Genomic DNA, 10,305 nt, shown 5'->3' with positions numbered 1-10,305 from the left:
CTGAATATCGATCGCGACGTCACCGAAACGGAAACGACCGTTATTTCAAACAATACCCGTATGCCGACGCGGCCGGGTCATTCTCATGTAGAACGGTGTTATTGCCCGTATCTGAACCGTCTCTAGTCGCCGGTTTTATAGCCAGTAATTGTCCCCTTGCTGCGCCGTTTATTCGGTCCGCGCCTTGTGATCTTTGCACGAAATGGGGTATTTGCAAAACATAAAACCGGAAACCGAGAATACCGAATAACGACCATTACTCGATGCCGAGGCACGATTTTTTCTCGCTCTAACCGAGTGAAGTGAATGAATGACCGGTAACTGGTCAAGTGTTGTCGTGAGAAAGAGAGAGAAAGAGAGAGAGAAAGTCGTCGAGAGGTATCCAGAGTTCAGACATCTTTACTATCATTTTCTTATTCACATCTCGTCTCTGGTCAACAGGTGATGCTGACAACTTGGGAATTTGTCTTCCTCAGAAGCGGTCAAACAAGGACATATGTTTTCATCAAACGAATGGCCAGGAATATGAATGCAGCGAATCCATTTGTAATGAGGTTTGCAGTTTTTCGGTTAAGTTTGACTCGCTGTTCAAAATTCAGTTCTGTTTAGGACACAGTGCCTGATGTTATGGAGTGACTAGGCCCTATAACAGTAGAATTAGTTTATAATGTTTTAAAACGTAATTGGGTCAGATTCTATCCGAGAACTGTATATATGGAACAGGATCCAAAGGTTTTGAATGATCCTATCGAGTTAGATCTTAGCGAATAACCTGGGCCTGATACGCGGTGATGCCCGGATCTCATCCCTGTTCTTCGATGCTACCTCATCTTTAAATACAACATGCGGCTAATTACAGTTACTATCGATGCGCATTCGGCTTTTTTACGGCTCGACGCTTTAATCGTGGTTGCTATATGATCTACAGTTATTATCATCATCAATTATTCAAGGTATTTTCATCCCTGCCACAAATTATGGAACTGTCCATTATTCATTGATGGTGCCAGTAATACCTGCTGTGTGTGTGTATGCGGACCGGCTGCTGTTGTGTATCAGTCGCCAGGACGTCATTTCTTTTATCGTCCTATCATGAATCAAAGTATATCATGAAGGATTTGAAAAAAATTGAATTTGATTTTATTTCAAAATTCTCCCTCGAGCCGGATTTGAACCAGCGACCTAAGGATATCTATTCTGTCATGACTCTACAGTCCTCCGCTCTACCAACTGAGCTATCGAGGGCACATGCTTCTGCCCAGTTCGTATTGATAATGACCATTGAATGGTTTAATAGCCATTGAGCGGCGCGACGTATGCACAGCTTGCACAAAAGCTATAAAACACACACCTATGCATGAAAACATGTATATAAACTAAGGCCGAGATAGAAGGCTTAATGCTTTGCTCTGGTGCGGCTCTACGGCTCAGTGAAATTGCCAGGAAATGTTTGCTCTCAAAACCGGGACCAACTACAAATACGCTTAGATCGTAAGATCAACGATAGTATCTAGACGCTCTGGTCATCAAAAAGCCGTTTTATTTCATTCCAGAATAAGAATAAAAAGAGTCTGACAGCCCGTGGAATATATTCGAAATTTCGAATATATTTATAACCTTTAAGTCAACTTCAGAAAGACTATTTCTGACTTCTTTCATTCTTAGTATGATGGATTCTATATTATTATCTTCACAACGCGGACTCTTCATCCGGGTCTTCATCAGTCATGACTACGCGCGCAACAGTTTCCAAAACAACATATTCCCGCATGTTTTGCCGTTGTATCCGCGCAGCCGATATTTCGTTACGTGTCAATTCGTTGTATAATTATACACGCAAAAGAAGATTTGATATGGTGTTAATTTTGTGTCGTACTGCACGAATTGTCAGATGGTAACCTATAATTTCAGCTGTAATGTCGTGTAAATTATCCGTTATTTTACAACCCGTTGCTGTCTCATCTGACGTCGTCGTTCCCATGTTTTTACTCGTGATTACTGTTTTAGACGCTACTGCAATTTTATACTGACAGAAAAATTAGTTGGAAAGCGTCACTTACGGCTTCCAGTTCCACGAATAGATTCATCCCATTTGACTCGGGGACCAGTTGCAATGTTTTTGCTGCACATATAGTTAGGATTCTTTTTATTGGAAAAATTCTGTAATCAATTTTTATTTATTATGATTCGACTATGTCTATAAAGCGTCGTGATGCAATTTAATTAGTACAAAAATAGATTCATCATCATTATTATTATCATTATCATTATCATTATCATTATCAAAACTGTCCTTCCTTGGTCATCATCCCCTACCCTACTTCCTAAAAACCCTCATTGACACCAGCGCAGGCAGCACATCAACAGCGTCAATCTCAATTGCTTCATGCACGAAATGGCCACACGATTGACGACGATTCGGCGAGATTTTTTCTGCAGTGGTGATTTTTTCCCCGTCGCCGCTAATACGTCGACGGTAGTTTTTCGCCCGGTTCGTTTCGACACGACGGCAATCAAGTGGCCTAGCTAGCAGGCGGTAGCTGTGACTCGCTCGTCGTCGGGGTAATGGAGATATGTTACTTGTTGCTGTAACCACATTAGGACGTAATGCCGTTACCGTCATTCGCAGTTTGAATGAAGAGATATTCCGTTCTTCCATCAGCGACCGAGGTGGCAGGTGCAACAGCGCTTCATTACGTGTCAAGTCTGATTAAATTTGATCGTTCGCTGCGGGTCATTTGATGGCTAAGTCGACAGACGCGGAGTCAGGCACCGGCAAGCGAGGGAGGCGAGGCGACTTGCTGCATCGTGTCGTCTTAATGTATTCCATTTTACTCGTCAAATATTTGCGATAGAGCCACACTGTATTACCGATCCTCGCCTGTATAAACTATCGCGCGTTATTTTTATGATGGGATCTCACGCATTTTCTATAAATGAGATTTTTCGTCAAGGTTTTATTGCTTATTTCTCAAGGCTTTTTTCTCCACATCGACTCGTATTAGATTAATGATTCTCAACACGGCATAATACAGAGACTGGTCGCAAAAACCTTTTCACTTAACCTTAGACATTTTGATCCATGGTGAGAGGAGACTGTGGTTAGTGAGGCTAGCGAGAAGATTGATATCTTCCCAAATATATATTTCCATGCAATTGATTCGAATCTATATATGAAGATAAGTTGAAATCTTTGCGATAAAATAGATCGATACATCAAATAAAAAGATATGTCAACAATAATTATGTTCGGCATCATAATGGTGGGTCGCAAAAAAACTTTAAATATCTCCCAAAAGATATCCTGATCTTTCTTTTATTCTTTCTGGTGAGCTGATCTTGCCTATCAATGGTTCAGTGTTTGAAACCATATACCGACCGCGAAAGGAGAGTAAGTAAGCGGTTAACTCGTGATGGCGACTAAAACTCGTGCAACTAATTTGAAAAAATGAAGATGAGATTTTGGGTTCGAACCCTGCGGTGTCTGAATGCGGATTTTCAAAGCGACTTTTTCTCATATAATAGTAGCTCAGCAACACCGGAAATATTGCGAAATGTCAGTTTCTAACGAGCCTCGTAACTTGTATTATTATCCACGCGCCTTGAACTTTCTCGGCAGTGAGCTTGTTGCTTGCACTGTCGCTTTCCGTGGCGCGTCTACATACAACGCCCCGATTCTCCTGGGTTCACATATTAATTAACGGATAATGAAAGCGACGTCGCACCGGGGTAGCTCTCGACGTACGCGCAGGATTTTTCGATTAGTTCTCCGAGCGCCTTTGAAGCCTCCACCGCAAGAAGAATATCTTCGGTATTTCTCTAAATAGGAGGCGAAAATGCGTGCGACGGTGGATGTCGCGAAGATCAAAACGGGGCGCGTTGCACCGAGGAGCCGCCTGTTCGCTAGCTGGCAACCTATACGCGGATTAAGTCTCGAAAACTCATTAGAGAAAAAAAATGTCCTTAAAATGTAAAATGAAAGGCAGCGCATTGTATCCGTAAAGAAAAGACGACTTTAAAATTCGCTAAGGAGAAACATTAGACGATGTTTCGTTGAATGGCGATGAACGTGCTTGACGAGGATTTCATGTTATTACCACCTGAAGCGCCATGCTGTTTTACTGGTTCTGCTGTAACCATGCTGGTTCAGTTGGTTGTACTGTTTCTGTTGAGAGCATGAATAATATGATGAAGATAATACTTTCATTTTACAGTAAACAGTAGTCGTATAAGAGAATGCAACATTTTACAGATAAATGATGAAAAAATATCCAGTTCTTTTATTATAAGCCTCGTCTACTTATACATTGTATAAACCGGTTTCAGTGTCTAATGCAGAAAGGCCTAAATACGACGAGAAGGTTGGAAATAATATCAAGAACAGTACGTCTCGAGAGTTATAGCAGCAAATATCGCACAAGATGACAGATACATATAAACCCAATAGTGGGTCTCGTACAGCGTGTTAACATCGTGTTTCTGGGGATTTATTCCGTATGAAAAATTCATGATAATCTCTCGTGTTTATTGGTGTTGTTTCTATGCGTATTTCACGATTTACTGTTTCCGTCCGTGTCTTACTTATTTCTCGTCAAATCGCCATATTTGTGACTGACTATGTATCGGATTTGTTTCCGGACGAGAGGGAATTCGCTGGACGTGTTATCCTAGGCCCAATTGCGCCCTATATATAGTATCGAATCGTAAAACTGCAGTCTATAATATATCTGGTTTATGAAACATGGACTGAGTCAAATAGACAAAAATCTAAGCCTGCCCCGTTCAACCGGTCCCTGGGTCAGCTGCAGTCAAAGCTAACAAGAGCCAAACAAGACCAGTCTAAGCACACTTCAGTGCCATATAAAATCTAACAACCTAAAACAAGCTCATATTCGTTTTATAGCCAATCTAGCCACCTGAGACCGGTCTAAGCTCATCTTATTTCTATGGCGGCCAATCTAACTAGAGACCAGTCTTAAGATTTCAGACCATTTTTGCACACAAGTCACGATTGTGCAAATGGGCATTTCCATCATTTGTAACTGAACGTATATTTTCGAATTTCCTATCTTTCAGATCTTGATTCGTGAAGAGAAAATTCCATTCTAAAATCACTGGTTTATGATAAGCAGTATAAAGGTAAGTTGAATTTCTATAAGCTTCCCTCATACCCTGGTCGTGTAGACAGCTAACTGATTATTTTCAAATCAAAAACCTGTTTCGCCATTTTCAAATCTGATGATATGATATTCAGTTTATACATCTATCGGCGTCTGTCTTTACAAACACACAGATGATGACACGTCATTATATCGGGGATAAACACCGGAAAACAACCATTTCAACCTTGCGTCCTCCCGTTCTCGACGGTTTTCCGCGCTGAGTTTCTGCTTTACCGGTGAATTACGAATAAAATTACATATATGAGATCGACCGTTTCGTGCGGTTGTGGCGATGTAGAAGAATTGCCTACCGCAAGATCCGACGACAAAGCACTGATTTACATAACAATAGAATCTGCAATGCAAACCGGAATGGCGCTGTGGATCGCGTTGATTCTAGAATTATCAGAACCTCGTTTTTATCCTTCGGGCTTCAGGGTTTCATAGCGGTGCGCTGTCGCTGCTCCTTAGACCAACTACGCTTCGTTATTTCCATAACGACTATCAGCGCTCCGTTTTTCTGTATAGAGAATGATTCGGGGTTACAAAGATCGAGAGGGGAATATTCCGGGCTGCGATTACTGATAAAATTCAACGACTGTATCCCGCGAGGTTCAGAACCTGCCAACACCCGAATCCAGGCCCACGTTCTCTTCCGTGAATTAGCTTCCTCGTTCCGTATCAGCGCAACAGTTGTTTGAACACGGGGAATTGAAAATGTAAAATTGAGATTTAATTTGATTTTCAGTCACGTCTGCTGTGAATAAACGCCAGTAATTGTTGCGCCTCGTTGCTATGTGATGGCAGCCGATAAACTCTATATTTCACTATTGTGCTCGCGATTTCGAATTCCAATGGTTCTAATGTCTAAAAGAATATTGTACAAGAAGTGTGAGGGGTCCACCGACGTGAAGAGCCTATTTGTCGATCAAAGAATGAATGACGAAGGATAGTAAGAAGTGAATCTTTTTCAGGACTGAATCAAGGATCTCTTGAATTGTGAAATTCACGTCAGATCAAGTTACGTATTTTAGTGCTCTCTTTACGCTCATCGTTGTGCGGTTCACAGGTCTTTCACCCCAGTCCTCCTGGCAGTCGGTTGTACGCACTGTAGTGTTCACCTGGGTCTTGGGTGGCGATATACCAGACACGTACTAACAGTCTCCGGTGAAAGATACTGCAAAGTCTTTTCCCATTGCAGCAACGAAGCACTAATCTGTACTGAATAACCTTAATCACGAATATACAATCAATCTCATTCTGATTGATTGGACAGGGATGAAAATATGATAAGTCTACATACAAATAGTGATTAGATGAAATCCCCGGTGACGTCATACCTGTATGTTTTAATTGCCGCGCGACACGCTTCTTACAACCGGAAATGGATTCATCTCAGGCAATAATCCACAATCTATATCTCCTTTGATGTCCGCAGTAGATCATTAATTATATTGCAATATTCGGCTATAAAACAAGAACATCTTGTTTCGTGAATCGTGGGAACTGTCGCTTTCTATGACGGTTGAATGCTATAACGGTCTGAGTTTAGTATGAGCATAAGTCTCGCTCCTTGTTTATGCTTTATAGATAGCAAGGACTTCCGCAAATAGCTCAAATGCTATTTTGAGTTTAGTAAGCCATACCTGTTGAGCAGGGATCAAATATTCAGATTAACCAGAGTCAAGTTAAACCCGCACAACTGTGGAACTGGGTCCAGAGTCAAATTAAACCCACGCAACTGTGGAACTGGGCCCAGAGTGAATTAAACCCACACAACTGTGGAACTGGATCCAGAAACAAATTGAACCCGATTACTATGGAATTTCTACACCGTTAAAACAATGAAACCTTGACCAGATTTTGGACTGAATGTTATTTCTTTGAATAATGATTTTTACGCTAATCGCATTTTCCTAATATCTCGATAAAAAGGCGACTAATTTCGCCGCAAGGTTGAATTTATTGAGGATGTGAAAAGCAATTAAAACGCACGACTACAGTCGTTAATTGCCTGAGAGTATGAACGACAGCGTGGAATAAAGCGATGAATTCATAATTGAAATACTTTAAAATATGATCCATTTCATCTCAGTGAGCAGCGCGTGAAATATAGACACGTGACTGTCTATAATTCAATTGCAGATAAAACTCACATTTATGAATAAAAAGTGAAAAAAGAGTAAAGTAACGACAAGACTCGATTCTACGAGCCATTTTCGAAACTAAGAAAGTAGTAACGACAAGACTCGATTCTATGAGCCATTTTCACAACTAAGAGGGTAGTAACGTTTAGACTCGATTCTACGAGCCATTTTCACAACTAAGAGAGTAGTAACGTTTAGACTCGATTCTACGAGCCATTTTCAAAACTAAGAGAGTAGTAACGTTTAGACTCGATTCTACGAGCCATTTTCGAAACTAAGAAAGAGTAACGACAAGACTCGATTCTACGAGCCATTTTCGAAACTAAGAAAGTAGTAACGACAAGACTCGATTCTATGAGCCATTTTCACAACTAAGAGGGTAGTAACGTTTAGACTCGATTCTACGAGCCATTTTCAAAACTAAGAGAGTAGTAACGTTAAGACTCAATTCTACGAGCCATTTTCAAAACTAAGAGAGTAGTAACGTTAAGACTCGATTCTACGAGCCATTTTCAAAACTAAGAGAGTAGTAACGTTAAGACTCAATTCTACGAGCCATTTTCAAAACTAAGAGAGTAGTAACGTTAAGACTCGATTCTGCGAACCATTTTTTACAAAACTAAGAGTAGTGACGTTTAGACTCGCAGACATTTTCAAAGCAGTTTCCGATGATTTGAAAATTGCTCATATTCGTTTTCCCACATTTGCGAAACTTCTCCACTCTTAGATTTTCTTCATAATTGCGAACTCTTTCTTTAAAAGTTCTTGATGGGTTTGCGGACACATTTCGCACAACCTGTGTTACGGAAGCAGGCAGCGGCTACCGATGAGATTTCGTTTTTAGTTAGTTATTCAGAGCATGAGCAAGCAGCAACAGGCATCGTGTGTGTTTTACCAGCGCAACCAACGATCCATTAGAGCAGCTCTTTTATTAATAGAACGACAAACATTTGTGTCGTCGGTGCGTGCGGGGAGCAGGAGAGCAGCTACTTCGTCGAAAATTAGGACCGACAATCATCGTCGTATACAGGTGATGACTGTTTGCTTCAACCATTACCTGAGTGAAGCCTCGATCGGTTCAAATCGCGCCGCCCAACCAAGTTTAATCAGTTGCGTTTGAGCGTATTCTTTTTATTTTTTCGCTTGAAAATTTTCTCAAGTCGTTAGAGCATTTTTGCCGGAGGCTTGACCGCGATATGGCTTCTTTGCGGAACTTCGCGTTCGACGAGCGAAATTCTGAGAAAAACCCGATAGAATCTGCGGGTAATTAATGCGAATTCCGGCGCAGTTTCAGCTTCCCGTCTCTTTCCGATGGCGGCGAATCCCGCGAGTTCGTTTTTTTGAAGAATTCAAAATTCAATTAGGTAATTTGAATCTGAGGTGATATTTCACCAGGTAAAACCGGAGATAACAACGAAAACGGCTTCTGGTGAAATAAATTCTAAAAAAATACCATCTAATCAAGCGAATTACTTTATTTCACGCGGTTTCGGGGATTTATTCATGAAATAGACTTCAGGGGTTGGTTTCCTAAGGTTCTCGATTAGAAAATTGGAAATTAACTAATCTGAAATCTGGAGTCAAATTCGGCTGATTACTGTGGCTTACGGAGAGGTTTCGAGGCTGGTTTTTATCACCATATTTTTTTTTCATAGCTGTTGATATTAGAAACACGTTGAAAATTTATCCATATGAATAACTTCGATATGCGCCGAGTTTATACCATTGATATGAGCGATAACATTAACACATTTTACAGACACTTCTTGATTACGTATCTCATCTTAAAGAGTTTCATCGCGCACTCCTCTCAGACTGTCTGTACACACGCGACTCGCGCCTACGCTATCTACGATTTAGATTAAAGTAATGAAAATATGAAGTAGTTGAGATTATTGCGGCTAGACGATATTTAGTCATAAGCCTTCCTCGCAATAAGCGAGTGCCAGAACTGATTTTCTGAGAAAATTTGATGTATTTCCTTGTTTTCTGACGTTCTGAACCCTCTTTTTCATATATCATATAGTTTTACCCGAATATATAAATACGTATTCCAGAAATGATTAATCCCTTTTATTTTCTAACTGAATAGGGTAGGTTTCGATTGGTCCCTGCCAATTCTGGAATTCTCTTCTGGCGCGTTCGGTTCGACCAGAACTCTCAGAACCTACTCTGGAATAGTATAATCTGTAAACCTGATAGAAGCGGCCGGTAGAGAGTTTGATATTCGCAAATTCATATTCCAGAACCGGAATACTTCAATCGCAACTCACTGGAGGCAGCCATGTTTTCTGGAACAGGTCTAGTTCTGTTGTATACCGCTAGACGGCGTTGTTCGACGCACTTACTGCGTACATCATGTGACAATAATAACAATATACATCATTCCAGACACAATTCGACAATTATATTGTCATAATTAAACTATCATTCGGGATGAATTAATAACACGGATGTTCCTTTTATTCTATATTTCTTGATTGCGGCCAAAAATCATTTTTTAGACTCCTACTCTGGTTCTGTGTAATAGATCTACATGCCGCTACCATTCCGAAATTTTATGATAGCTAATAAAACCGTACCGTATCGTTTTATCCCCCGATAACGACTTATCATTTGATTCTCTTACCTTTTCGCGTTTCGACTTATTGATAAGCGTTTGTTATTGATCCACGTCAAGTAAATAGACGCGATGTCTACACATTGTCAATATCAGAGATCGGTAGAACACTGACTGCGTTCAGTGATAAAAACTATAGTTCACATAAACGATACTTCTATCAATTTTTGTGTTTGATAAAAGGAAAAGCAGCGGCAGCAGCGGCAGTCAATAACTGCGCTGGTCATAAAAATAAGACTGTAAATTGGTACCTCAATTCCGTGAATTGGATCAAGAGTCTAAACCTGCACTATAGTAGAAGTGCATCCAGAGTCATCTGTGGTACTGGACCCGGAGACTAACTAATTCCGCACAACTGTGGAAGTGGGTCTACAGT

General features: G+C 40.7%; 1 non-coding gene across 1 annotated transcript; it reads right to left on the bottom strand.

Annotated features, from left to right (window-relative positions):
- Window positions 1-1,154: 1,154 nt before the first annotated feature.
- Trnay-gua (transfer RNA tyrosine (anticodon GUA)) lies at window positions 1,155-1,245 on the bottom strand. The gene is given in 2 exon segments: window positions 1,155-1,190; window positions 1,209-1,245. It is a non-coding gene; the product is annotated as a tRNA-Tyr (tRNA).
- Window positions 1,246-10,305: the final 9,060 nt, after the last annotated feature.

The sequence above is a fragment of the Tubulanus polymorphus genome, chromosome 7 (genome assembly GCF_964204645.1).
Source record: "Tubulanus polymorphus chromosome 7, tnTubPoly1.2, whole genome shotgun sequence".
NCBI classification, from domain to species: domain Eukaryota; kingdom Metazoa; phylum Nemertea; class Palaeonemertea; order Tubulaniformes; family Tubulanidae; genus Tubulanus; species Tubulanus polymorphus.
Note: the sequence above shows the minus strand (reverse complement) of the source record. Positions and strands in the feature narration are given on the sequence as shown.